The sequence below is a fragment of the Schistocerca americana genome, chromosome 10 (assembly GCF_021461395.2).
Source record: "Schistocerca americana isolate TAMUIC-IGC-003095 chromosome 10, iqSchAmer2.1, whole genome shotgun sequence".
Classification (NCBI taxonomy): domain Eukaryota; kingdom Metazoa; phylum Arthropoda; class Insecta; order Orthoptera; family Acrididae; genus Schistocerca; species Schistocerca americana.
In genome coordinates this window covers 134,530,336-134,541,892 of record NC_060128.1, presented here as the reverse complement: position 1 = coordinate 134,541,892, position 11,557 = coordinate 134,530,336, and the positions used below count along the sequence as shown (strand labels likewise).

The 11,557-nt window shown below is 46.4% G+C and overlaps 1 pseudogene; it reads left to right on the top strand.

Moving 5' to 3' along the window:
- Nucleotides 1–317: 317 nt before the first annotated feature.
- Nucleotides 318–435, top strand: LOC124552905 (annotated as a pseudogene).
- Nucleotides 436–11,557: the final 11,122 nt, after the last annotated feature.

Here is an 11,557-nt window from a genome sequence, read left to right as displayed (position 1 = left end):
GCGTGCTTGACAGCTACTGTATAATAGGTGGTGGATGTGCTGTAATATGTCTCTCCTCAATACATCCGCAAGTGCTCGACAGAATCAATGTCGGGGAAACGGACAGACCAGTCCATTCACCAAATATGTTCTCGCCCCCAAGAGCTCCTCCAACTGCGCTATTACATACGATCGTGCATTGTCATCCACAAATACGTACGCCTGAAAAGACACCAGAAAGGAGTACAACTACACAATAATTTTATCGGTGAGTGAACCGTCTTCAAGGATTTCGAGGCCCGTACACCTGTACAGTATTATGCCTACCCACACTAACAGGCAATGGCTTTGCCACAGTGGCTACACCGGTTCCCGTCAGATCACCGAAGTTAAGCGCTGTCGGGCGTGGCTGGCACTTGGATGGGTGACCATCCGGGTCGCCATGCGCTGTTGCCATTTTTCGGGGTTCACTCAGCCTCGTGATGCCGATTGAGGAGCTACTCGACCGAGTAGTAGCGGCTCCAGTCACAGAAAACAATCATAACGACCGGGACAGTGGTGTGCTGATCAAACTCCCGTCCTATCCACATCCTCAGCTCAGGATGACACGGCGGTCGGACGGTCCCGATGGGCCACTTGTGGCCTAACGACCGGAGTGCTTTACACTGTAACAACATGTGCATCAAAACGATGGTGTTCCACAATGATCCTGGGCAGATTACGTGTTTCAGCCTCTCGTCATATAATGGTTCGTCCTGAATCACTACCTAGATTGAATCTGCACTCATCCAAGAAGAGGACACGACCTTACTCGTCGTTGGTCTTGTCCCTGTGGTCTTGCACTACCGCCTACGGTGCAGCCGATTACTGTCATGTTCGGGGAGCAGGAAAGCCAGTCACTTCTGGTGATCGTAGCATGCTGAAGAAACAGTACGTTGATCAGGAGAGTTGTCATCCATCATCTTGATACTGTCACCAAAATGTTGGCGATACGGTCCCACTATTGGTTACAGAATCCCGTCCCTGTACCACAGAACAGTGAGACTGCCCTCTGCAACCATAAGAGGATTGCGATAGCCCGTGTAATGCCACCCCAGAAAATCACTCCACGGCCATACTGTGCCAGATGCGGTACGCAGTGTTGGAAGCGTTCGATATTCCAGGGTTCTCTCCAGACATGTTGTCAGAGATTATCAGGGTACAAACAGATCCGAGTTAGCCGGCCGCTGTGGCCGAGCGGTTCTAGGCGCTTCAGTCCGGTACCGCGCTGCTGTTACGGTCGTAGGTTCGAAACCTGCCTGAGGCATGGATGTGTGTGTCGTCCTTAGGTTAGTTAGGTTTGTTTAAGTAGTTCTACGTCTGCAGGACTGATGACGTCAGATGATAAGTCCCATAGTGCTTAGAGCCATTTGAACCATTTAGATCAGAGTTTCGCCCGTAAACACACTGCGCCAACCATGGGGCTCCCATTTTGAAAGACTTCTTGCCCATCTGTAACGGAGTTCATGGCGTTGTAATGTATGAGGCGGTCCTCTCCATGGTCGTTGGGAATGGAGATTTGCATCACTCACTCATCTCCGGGAAGTTTGATGCGATTCATGTGGGTCTGCAGCCTCTTCGAAGAGTTCTGGAGCACTCAGCCTTTGACGCAAAAGTGGTATATATCGATCATCATGTCGAACGTGTACGGTCTATGCGGTGCAACTCCTCAATACTACCTGTCAATTGGAACCGTTACCACGCCCTCAAATCACTGCTTTGACGCTGGTGTACCCATCGAGAAAATTCCCAGCCTGACAAGCCCTTCTTCTTGTAACATGAAAGTATGGAGCCGTGATAGTATCTTGTGACATGATGGAATTCCACTCCACTATTGCACAGAAAAGCAAATCGAGGATAATGGAATGTAGCGTAATTAAGTCGAGTGATGCTGAGGGAATTAGATTAGGAAATTAGACAAATTAGTAAAGGAGTTTCGCTTTTTGGGGAGCAAAGTAACTGATGATGGTCTAAGTAGAGAGGATATAAAATGTAGACTGGCAATGGCAAGGAAAGCGTTTCTGAAGAAGAGAAATTTCTTAACACCGGACATAGATTTAATTGTCAGGAAGTCGTTTCTGAAAGTAATTGTATGGAGTGTAGCCATGTACAGAAGTGAAACAAGGACGATAAATGGTTTAGACAAGAAGAGAATAGAAGCTTTCGAAATGTGTTGCTACAGAAGAATGCTGAAGATTAGATGGGTAGATCACATAACTAATGAGGAGGTATTGAATAGAATTGGGGAGAAGAGAAATATGTGGCACAACTTGACTAGAATATGGGATCGGTTGGTAGGACATGTTCTGAGGCTTCAAGGGATCACCAATTTAGTACTGGAGGGCAGCGTGGAGGGTAAAATTCGTAGAGGGAGGCTAAGAGATGAATACACTAAGCAGATATAGAAGGATGTAGGCTGCAGTACGTACTGGGGAATGAAGCAGCTTGCACAGGATAGAGTAGCATGGAGAGCTGCCTCAAACCAGTCTTTAGACTGAACACCACAACAGCAACATATCACGGGGATGAAAAACTTTTGTTGATGTATGTATACGTAAATTTGTAAACGTTTATTTCATCGTGAGTTGGTGTTGTCTCTGCTGACTTTATTGCAGAAGTCACCTCTGTGGCGAAAAGAGGTCGAAATGTAACGCGTAGCAGAAGCAAGCAAAGGAAACAAATTGGAGGCGATGAAAGAAATGACAAATTAAGGGCGCTACCAAAGAGCAAAGACAGAGAGAGAGAGAGCAGGAAGCGCAGACGGCGGTTTTGCGGTCTTAACAAAGATATTCTTACCTGGTGCATAAGGGCCGCCGCTTAGCCAGGAATCCTCCTACAAGCGGAGCACACTAAGAGCCCATAATTCTCCCTGGCCGTGTTTTATGGCCCGTTCTGCTATACATGCGCTGTCTTACCCTGCCCTTCCCCCCCCCCCCCCCTCCCCCCTTCGACCATCGTTCTTCCTTTTCTTTTGAGCGTCGCTTTTTTATTTCCAGAACCTGTGTGGTCTCCACAAGGCGTCTTTGTCCTGAGCGGTATCAGTGTAATCATCAGAGAATTAATTAAGTATGATGTTTAGTGGACAAAACCTGAGTGAAATGTCAGCTTAGAACATTTACGAGGTGAGCTACGTATTCCTAGATCAGCGACATTTTACGTCCTCACTTCATGGCGACTGCGTCCACTCAGTGTGCATACACGAGTTCTATAGGGGCGAAAAATATGACTTAACTGATTCCTCAGGCTACACTATACTGAATTTTATTTCAAATTATCGATTTAGGGACATCCTGCCCTACCGTCAGATGTGACTGTACATAATCTCTATAAAAAAAAGGCAAAAAGGCAACGTCCTGACTGACTCACAAATGCGATGGATCGCTACGATCTGTCGGTGTGTGGGGCCCTTGTCAATTTTGCAGCAACGTCTTCTTCTCTATGTATAAAAGACAATGTCCTGACTGACTCATCGCCAAGCTCAAACCGCTTAGGAAAGGACTTGAAATTTTGGAAATTTGTGGGTCTTATTCTGTAGACGTCGTTTAGGAAGGGATTTTTGGAAATTCCAATCCTAAGAAGGTGAAGTAGGGAATGAAGGTCACTGTTAAGGGAATTTTGAAGATGGAGCTACGAAAATTGGTATTTGGTTTCTTGGTCAGACATAAAGAAATGTGTTTCAGCATTCTAGGAAGCTTAACCCTATGGGGGTGAAATAGTGGCTGACAGGTTTTTTTTTAATATCATTATTAAAGAACTATTAAAGTATCTTTATAGCTACGTCTATGGACATGGGTATTTGACATCTCAGTTAGAAATATAAAAAGAAATTACGTGTTTCAGTATTTCTGGAAACTCAACCTCTGAGGAAGTGCAATAGGAAAATTCGACCTCACAGTAAGTGCAATAGGAGACGAAAATTTTGAAGAAAATATTTGTTGCATAAAAATTTTTAAATCCAAATTTATGAAAATTGGTATTTCACTTCTCGTTCAGTTGTAAAGAAATATTTGTTGGGGGATGAAAGTTGCAACGAAAATATCTTCACACGAACGCAAAACGCATGATTAACAAATACTTTGGATTCCAGCTAACAGAATCCCGTTTGGTCAGAAGTAAATTGGGAAAAGACCATGATTATATGGCCTTAATCAGCGCGGAAAAGCTTAGAGGGTGTTGCAATTTGTGAACAACTTTAAAATTATATTAAATAGAAACAAAAATGTCTGACGATCAGTTTTGACTCAGTAAAGGTAAGTGCGCTACAGTGGCACTTCCGACGTTTTCCTTCTTAACTCTTGCTTCCATTAACAAGCATAAGAAAAATCAGGGTGCCTACATAGTAACTGTCGACATAGAAATTACATTTGCCAATGTAAAATGGTACAAGACCGCAGCACTAAAGCACTCCGTCTTCAAGCCACAAGTGGCCCATCGGGACCATCCGGGATAGGAGGGGCGTGTGGTCAGCACACCGCTCTCCCGGTCGTTATGATGGTTTTCTTTGACTGGAGCCGCTACTATTCGGTCGAGTAGCTCCTCAATTGGCATCACGAGGCTGAGTGCACCCCGAAAAATTGCAACAGCGCATGGCGGCCTGGAGAGTGACTAATCCAAGTGGCGACCACGCCTGACAGTGCTTAACTTCGGTGATCTCACGGGAACCGGTGTATCCACTGCGGCAAGGCCGTTGCCCACAAGACCAAGGCCACGAGCAAAATAGACGTAAACTGTAGTGAAAGAGAGGAAATATACAATATATATATAAGAACCAAAAGAGAAAAATACAAGTTAGACAGGAAGAGCTAAGTGTTCGGATTAGAAATGTAAGACAGGGATGCAGTCTTTCGCCCCCCACTGTTCAGTCTATACATTCAAAAAGAAATGTCGGAAATAAAAAATAATTTCAGAAATGGTATTTAAAAACAGAGCAAAGAATTTCAATGACACGACTGATGACATTGCTGTCCTCAGGTACTTGAGGTATCTGTGGAGGGAAAAACAGAAGATAAGAAAATTTCCATGCAGTGCTAAAGGAAGGTAGGTCAAAGTCCTTTTCTGAGATCTGTCACATGAGAGGAATACGTGGTGGGCCGTATCAAGCCAGCCTCCCTTCCTCCGCCAATCTCCCCCCCCCCCCCCCCCACCCAAAAAAAAACAATACACAACATCATGCAAGGTCTCAACAACCCTAAGCTACTAGCGCCCGAGAGACACATTGATGACTGAGCCATGCAGGATCACACAGCCGTGTGATAACATTTGACGCCGGCCGGTGTGGCCGTGCGGTTCTAGGCGCTTCAGTCTGGAACCGCGTGACCGCTACGGTCGCAGGTTCGAATCCTGCCTCGGGCATGGATGTGAGTGATGTCCTTAGGTTAGTTAGGTTTAAGTAGTTCTAAGTTCTAGGGGACTGATGACCTTAGAAGTTAAGTCCCATAGTGCTCAGAGCCATTTGAGCCATAACATTTGACACAGTTTGCAACAAGAGCTGCATCGAGACAGACAGTGCGACCGAGTCCAACGCCACAGACTGGCAGAACGGCCACCATTGTAGTGTCTTCTGTTGATACACAAGCAGAAAGAGGCATGCCAAGAATGGTGCACCCTACGACAACACTGGACACATTGTTGGCGCCCTGTTTCCTTTCTGGACGACACCCAGCTCAGCGTAGTGCATCACGATGGCCATATCCACATGTGGAGGCTCCGAAGAGAATGAAGTTTGCCAGATTGCATGCGTCACAAACATAGGGTTCCAGCACCTGGTGTGATGGTGTGGGGGTGTCTTTCGGTACATAAGACTAACACCTTCGATTAGGGCAACCGATAATTTAGGCAGCAGCCGTTAGATTTTGACATATTGAGGACAGTGGTTGTGTCTGTCAGATACTTCAACAAGGTAACGGAAGATCAGAGGTCGGCTGCGCTGCCCTGACGTACAACAGAGAGGGTGTCGGGCTGTTGTCCTGGCCAGCAAGTTCTTCAGATATCTCAAAAATGGTTCAAATGGCTCTGAGCACTATTGGCTCAACTTCTGAGGTCATCAGTCCCCTAGAACTTAGAACTACTTAAACCTAACCAACATAAGTACATCACACACATCCATGCCCGAGGCAGGATTGGAACCTGCGACCGTAGCGGTCTCGCGGTGCCAGACTGTAGCGCCGAGAACCGCATGGCCACTCCAGCCGGCCTCAGATCTCTCACTGATGTGCTCGTGCGCTCCCAAGAGACTGGTATACTACCACTCACAGGTCACTATCACTGATGCGCTTTGGCACAGAGTTCGACGAGCATGGACTGATGTGCACGTACCTGGCCTCCAAAATCAGTTTGTCTGTATACCCATCCAGAGGTGGCAACACTGTGTTGTAAATTTTGCATCGGTTTTCCGTCAGATCACCGAAGTTAGGCGTTGTCTGATTTGGTTAGCACTTGGATCAGGTCTGCAGAGCGCTGTTGGCAATCGGGATGCACTCAGGCGTCGTGAAATCAAATGAGGAGCTACTTGATTTAGAATTAGCAGCTCCAGTCACGAAAACTGCTATCTCTCCATCCAGTGACGTCTGTCGCCTGAGGATGACACTGCAGTCGCTCGATACTGTTGGGCATTCTGAATCCTCTCCGGATGGCATATGAAGTTTAGAGTATACCCCAACAATAATGTATTCTCGCTGCTACGCAGGATACCCTTTCAAATCTCATTTCAAAGCCTCAGTAAAAAAAACTAGGTTGGAGATGTTATTGAAATTGCATCACAAGTTAAAGCATCTCGAAGAATAAATTTAATAATCATTAGTACACAACTTAGCAGAATATGGAATCGGTGGGTTCAGGAGGGTAATACGGAACGCCATGCTGGGTCCCAACGGCCTCGTATCACTAGCAGTCGAGATGACAGGCATCTTACCCGCATGGCTGTAACGGATCGTGCAGCCACGTCACGATCCCTAAGTCAACAGATGGGGACGTTTGCAAGACAACAACCTCTGCACGAACAGTTCGACGACGTTTGCAGCAGCATGGACTATCAGCTCGGAGACCATGGCTGCGGTTACCCTTGACGCTGCATCACAGACAGGAGCGCATGCGATGGTGTACTCGACGACGAACCTGGGCGCACGAATGGCATAACGTCATTTTTTGGATGAATCTAGGTTCTGTTTACAGCATCACGATGGTCGCATCCGTGTTTGGCGACATCGCGGTGAACGCACACTGAAAGCGTGTATTCGTCATCGCCATACTGGTGTATCACCCGGCGTGATGGTATGGGGTGCCATTGGTTACACGTCTCGGTCACCTCTTGTTCGCATGATGTCATTTAGAACAGTGGACGTTACAATTCAGATGTGTTACGACCCGTGACTCTGCCCTTCGTTCGATCCCTCGGAAACCCTACATTTCAGCAGGATAATGCACGACCGCGTGTTGCTAGTACGAGCCTTTCTGGATACAGAAAATGTTGGACTGCTGCCCTGGCCAGCGCATTGTCCAGATCTCTCATCAATTGAAAACGTCTGGTCAATGGTGGCGGAGCAACTGGCTCGTCACAATACGCCAGTCACTATTCTTGATGAACTGTAGTATCGTGTTGAAGCTGCATAGGCAGCTGTACTTGTACACGCCATCCTAGCTCTGTTTGACTCAATGCCCAGGCGTATAAAGGCCGTTATTACGACCAGAGGTGGTTGTCCTGGGTACTGATTTCTCAGGATCTATCCACCCAAATTCCGTTAAAATGTAATCACGTATCAGTTCTAGTATAATATGTTTTTCCAATGAATACCCGTTTATGATCTGCATTTCTTCTTGGTGTAGCAATTTTAATGGCCAGTAGTGTAATTTCTTGCCATGTTCTCCGCAACCTGCCTGACCCGTGCGTGGCTCGTGTTCCCCCCATCATGTATTTTACACCCTGTTTTTAACGTACTTTCGACCGGCGCTAGCAGCGCGTATCGATATATCCCCTCTGGTAGTACCTTTGCCCCACTGCTATTGCTTCCGGGCCGTTGTCTGTCGTAAGCCAGTTCGGGTCGCGAATTCGGGTCTGCCAGTGAGTTGGAACGCGTCGGGAGTGCAGTCCGGACCTGCCAGTCGGGGAGTTGCAGTGCGGCACTGGTGCAGTCGGGTTGGAGCAGCAGTGAGGTCTGCATCGACATGGCTCGCCCGACCATTGTCGCCACGCATCACTTGAGCCGGGCCACGGTCTTGGAGGATCGTCGGTCGGTCGTTCTACCGGACGACGCGTTTTGGCTCGCCGATCGTCCATGAGTCGGCTGTGTGTGTGTGTGTGTACGCATCGATTTGTTTTCGTCCGTGCTTTGTTACTCTTAGTTACTCGGTATCGGTATCGTTCTGGTCTTCGGGCAAGTGTTTTTCAGTGTGTGTGTGTAGTTGGCGTTAGTTCCACTGACGACTATTTTAGATGTGGTCGGCATTCTGAGAGGAGTCGGTCGGTTGCTGCGGATCAGGGAGGATATCTCCGCGCAGTGCAGTCGGCTGGGTCCGCTGGCGGTCCCTGCGCAGTGTCGGAGCGTGTGTGGAGCTGTCCGATCGCTACGAGCTTCGCGGTTCACCGACCCAGGACGTCAAAGGTGAGTAGTCGTTGTAACTACCCAAGCCACGTCCATTCATGTTGTGTGGTTCGTTTCGGTGGTTCGCTGTAGTGCAGGTTTTCCTGTGGGCAACAATGAGCGAAGTGTTCGAGATAGCCGCCGTCAGGTGGATTGATCAAATGAATTTATCCCTAAGTACACCAGCGTATTTTCTGCCTTGTGGCCGTTAGTGTTCTGGTTACCTGCCCTGGTCGCTAACGTAGTTTCTAGGCAGCGTCTTTCCCTCACCTGTTGTTGCTGCCCAACATGGTGTGTAGTTTTGGCAGCTCAGTTCACATACGCGTTTGTTTGGGAATAGTGATACTTGTAATTTTTTGGGGGGCCTTAAATTCTCGTGTACTCCGTCGTGGCAAGAAAGCGGTTGGTCGGTCGGTCCGTGACTGTCCCTTGGTTGGGTTCGCACGAATTAAGTGTAGTTGGACTCACCACCTGTCTCGCCTAAGTGGACGAGGGCAGACCGATCCACTGGAGACTCAGGAGTGCCGTTCCCTTAAGTATACTTTTGGCAATGTTAATGTCGTTGTAAATTAACTGTATTTTATATTTTTAATTTGGCAAGGTTACTTGTGGGCCTTCAGCTCTGGAAACATGTTCTCAGAGTTTCCTTCAAGTCCAAACATTATCACCTTCTGCTCTTGAAAGGTTATTCTAATATCCTCTGAAAGATTTTACGAGTTATTGTGGGCCTTCCGCCGTTGGTGTTGCCAAAAGGAAATTTTTAAACTTAGTGTACTGTTTTCCCGACTGTTGCAGTATGTATTTTCTTAATTTGCAGAATTTAACCTTGCGGCCTTCAGCCATCTTGTTGCGTTTATCTCTTTCTGTGCACCTTGTGGGCCATCAGCCCTGGCAGCATCTTAAAACATTGTGGCCTTCTGCCTTCAGTAATCATCATAGAATATTTGGAATTTTGAAGATTTAATCCGGTGGCCTTCAGCCGCTCCGCATGCTGATCTCATATGTATTCGATTTATTTTACTCGTAAATTTAACTGTGTTTCATGTCCTTTCAGAATTGAACCTACTCTAAAGCATCCGTTTGGAGGCATTCAGCCGCGAAGCAAATTTAATTCTTTCAAAAGTGTATTTGTGAACTAAATGATAATAAATTACAATTGTGAAATGAATCCGACCGCAACTCCCTTGGCTCTTTCCACAATCGTAATTACCTGTTAGTCCTGCGTGATTTAGCGGGCTCTCTCTGAGTTGCGATCGCATCAGTGATACGACGCCTTAAAACAGACATATGTCCACTTTAGACAGATACGTGAGAAGAAATCCAGTAGTGTAATGTCGTGAGGGAAATGTGAAATGTGGTGGCCAGCCAATTTGTCCTTCTCGTCAGATCCGGCGACTGGGAAATTTTGTATTCAGGAACTTGTTAATGAAATATCTTGTGGCTAGGGCCTCCCGTCGGGTAGACCGTTCGCCTGGTGCAGGTCTTTCGAGTTGACGCTGACCATTGCGGTGGAGCCCCATCTCGTTGAGACGATGCTGGGTTGCAAGTCTTGTATCTGAATGTCTACAGACTGTTCCAGGCATGCCCAGATACGCTGACGCATTCACTGTTACATTTTCTAAGTGTCCTACCAATAAAACGCAGTCTTTGGTTAGCCTTCCCCACAACATTTTCTATGTGTTCCTTTCAATTTAAGTTGTTCGTAATTGTAATACTTAAGTATTTAGTCGAATTTACGGCTTTTATATTAGACTGATTTGTCATGTAACCGAGGTTTAACGAATTCCTTTTAGCACTCATGAGGATGACCTCACACTTTTCGTTATTTAAGGTCAACTGCCACTTTTCACACCATTCAGATATTTTTTCTAAATCGTTTAGCAGTTCGTTTTGATCTTCTTATGACTTTATTAGTCGATAACTGTCAGCGTCATCTGCAAACAACCGAAGACGGCTGCTCAGATTGTCTCCCAAATCGTTTATATAGATAAGGACCAGCAAAGGGCCTATAAAACTACCTTGGGGAACGTCAGAGATCACTCGTGTTTTACCCGATGGCTTTCCGTCAATTACAACGAACTGTGACCTCTCTGACAGGAAATCACAGATCCGGTCACATAACTGAGACGATATTCCATAAGCATGCAATTTCACTACGAGCCGCTTGTGTGGTACAGTGTCAAAAGCCTTCCGGAAATCCAGAAATACGGAATCGATCTGAAATCCCCTGTCAACAGCACTCAGCACTTCATGTGAATAAAGAGCTAGTTGTGTTTCACAGGAACAATGTTTTCTAAAACCATGTTGACTGTGTGTTAATAGACAGTTTTCTTCGTGGTAGTTCACAGAGTTCGAACACAATATATGTTCTAAAATCCTGCTACATATCGACGTTAACGACAAGGGCCTGTAATTTAGTGGATTACTCCTACTACATTTCATGAATATTGGTGTGGCCTCTGCAACTTTCCAGTCTTTGGGTACAGGTCTTTCATCGAGCGACCGGTTGTATATGATTGTTAAGTATGGAGCTAATGCATCAGCATACTCCTAAAGGAACCTAATTGGTATACAGTCTGGGCCAGAAGACTTGCTTCTATTAAGTGATTTAAGTTGCTTAGGATTGAGTGATTAAGTGATTTAAGTTGCTTAGATGAAGGATGGAGAAGGAAAGTGGCACGTGCCCTTTCGGAGGAACCATCCAGACATTTGCCTTAAGCGATTCTGGGAAACCACGGAAAACCTAAATCATGATGGCCGGACGCTGGTTTGAAACGTCTTTCCGACTGCCAGTCCAGTGTACTAAACACTGCTCGTCATGAAACATGAAAGTTTGTCTAATCTGAGAGTAAATATCCTTCCAGGAAGCTGGCATTCATGTCAGTACGCTGGGCATACCTGTAGCAAATTGTTGTCGGCATGGTTTGTTGTTCGATATCGTAATTTTTTGGAAATTTGTGGTA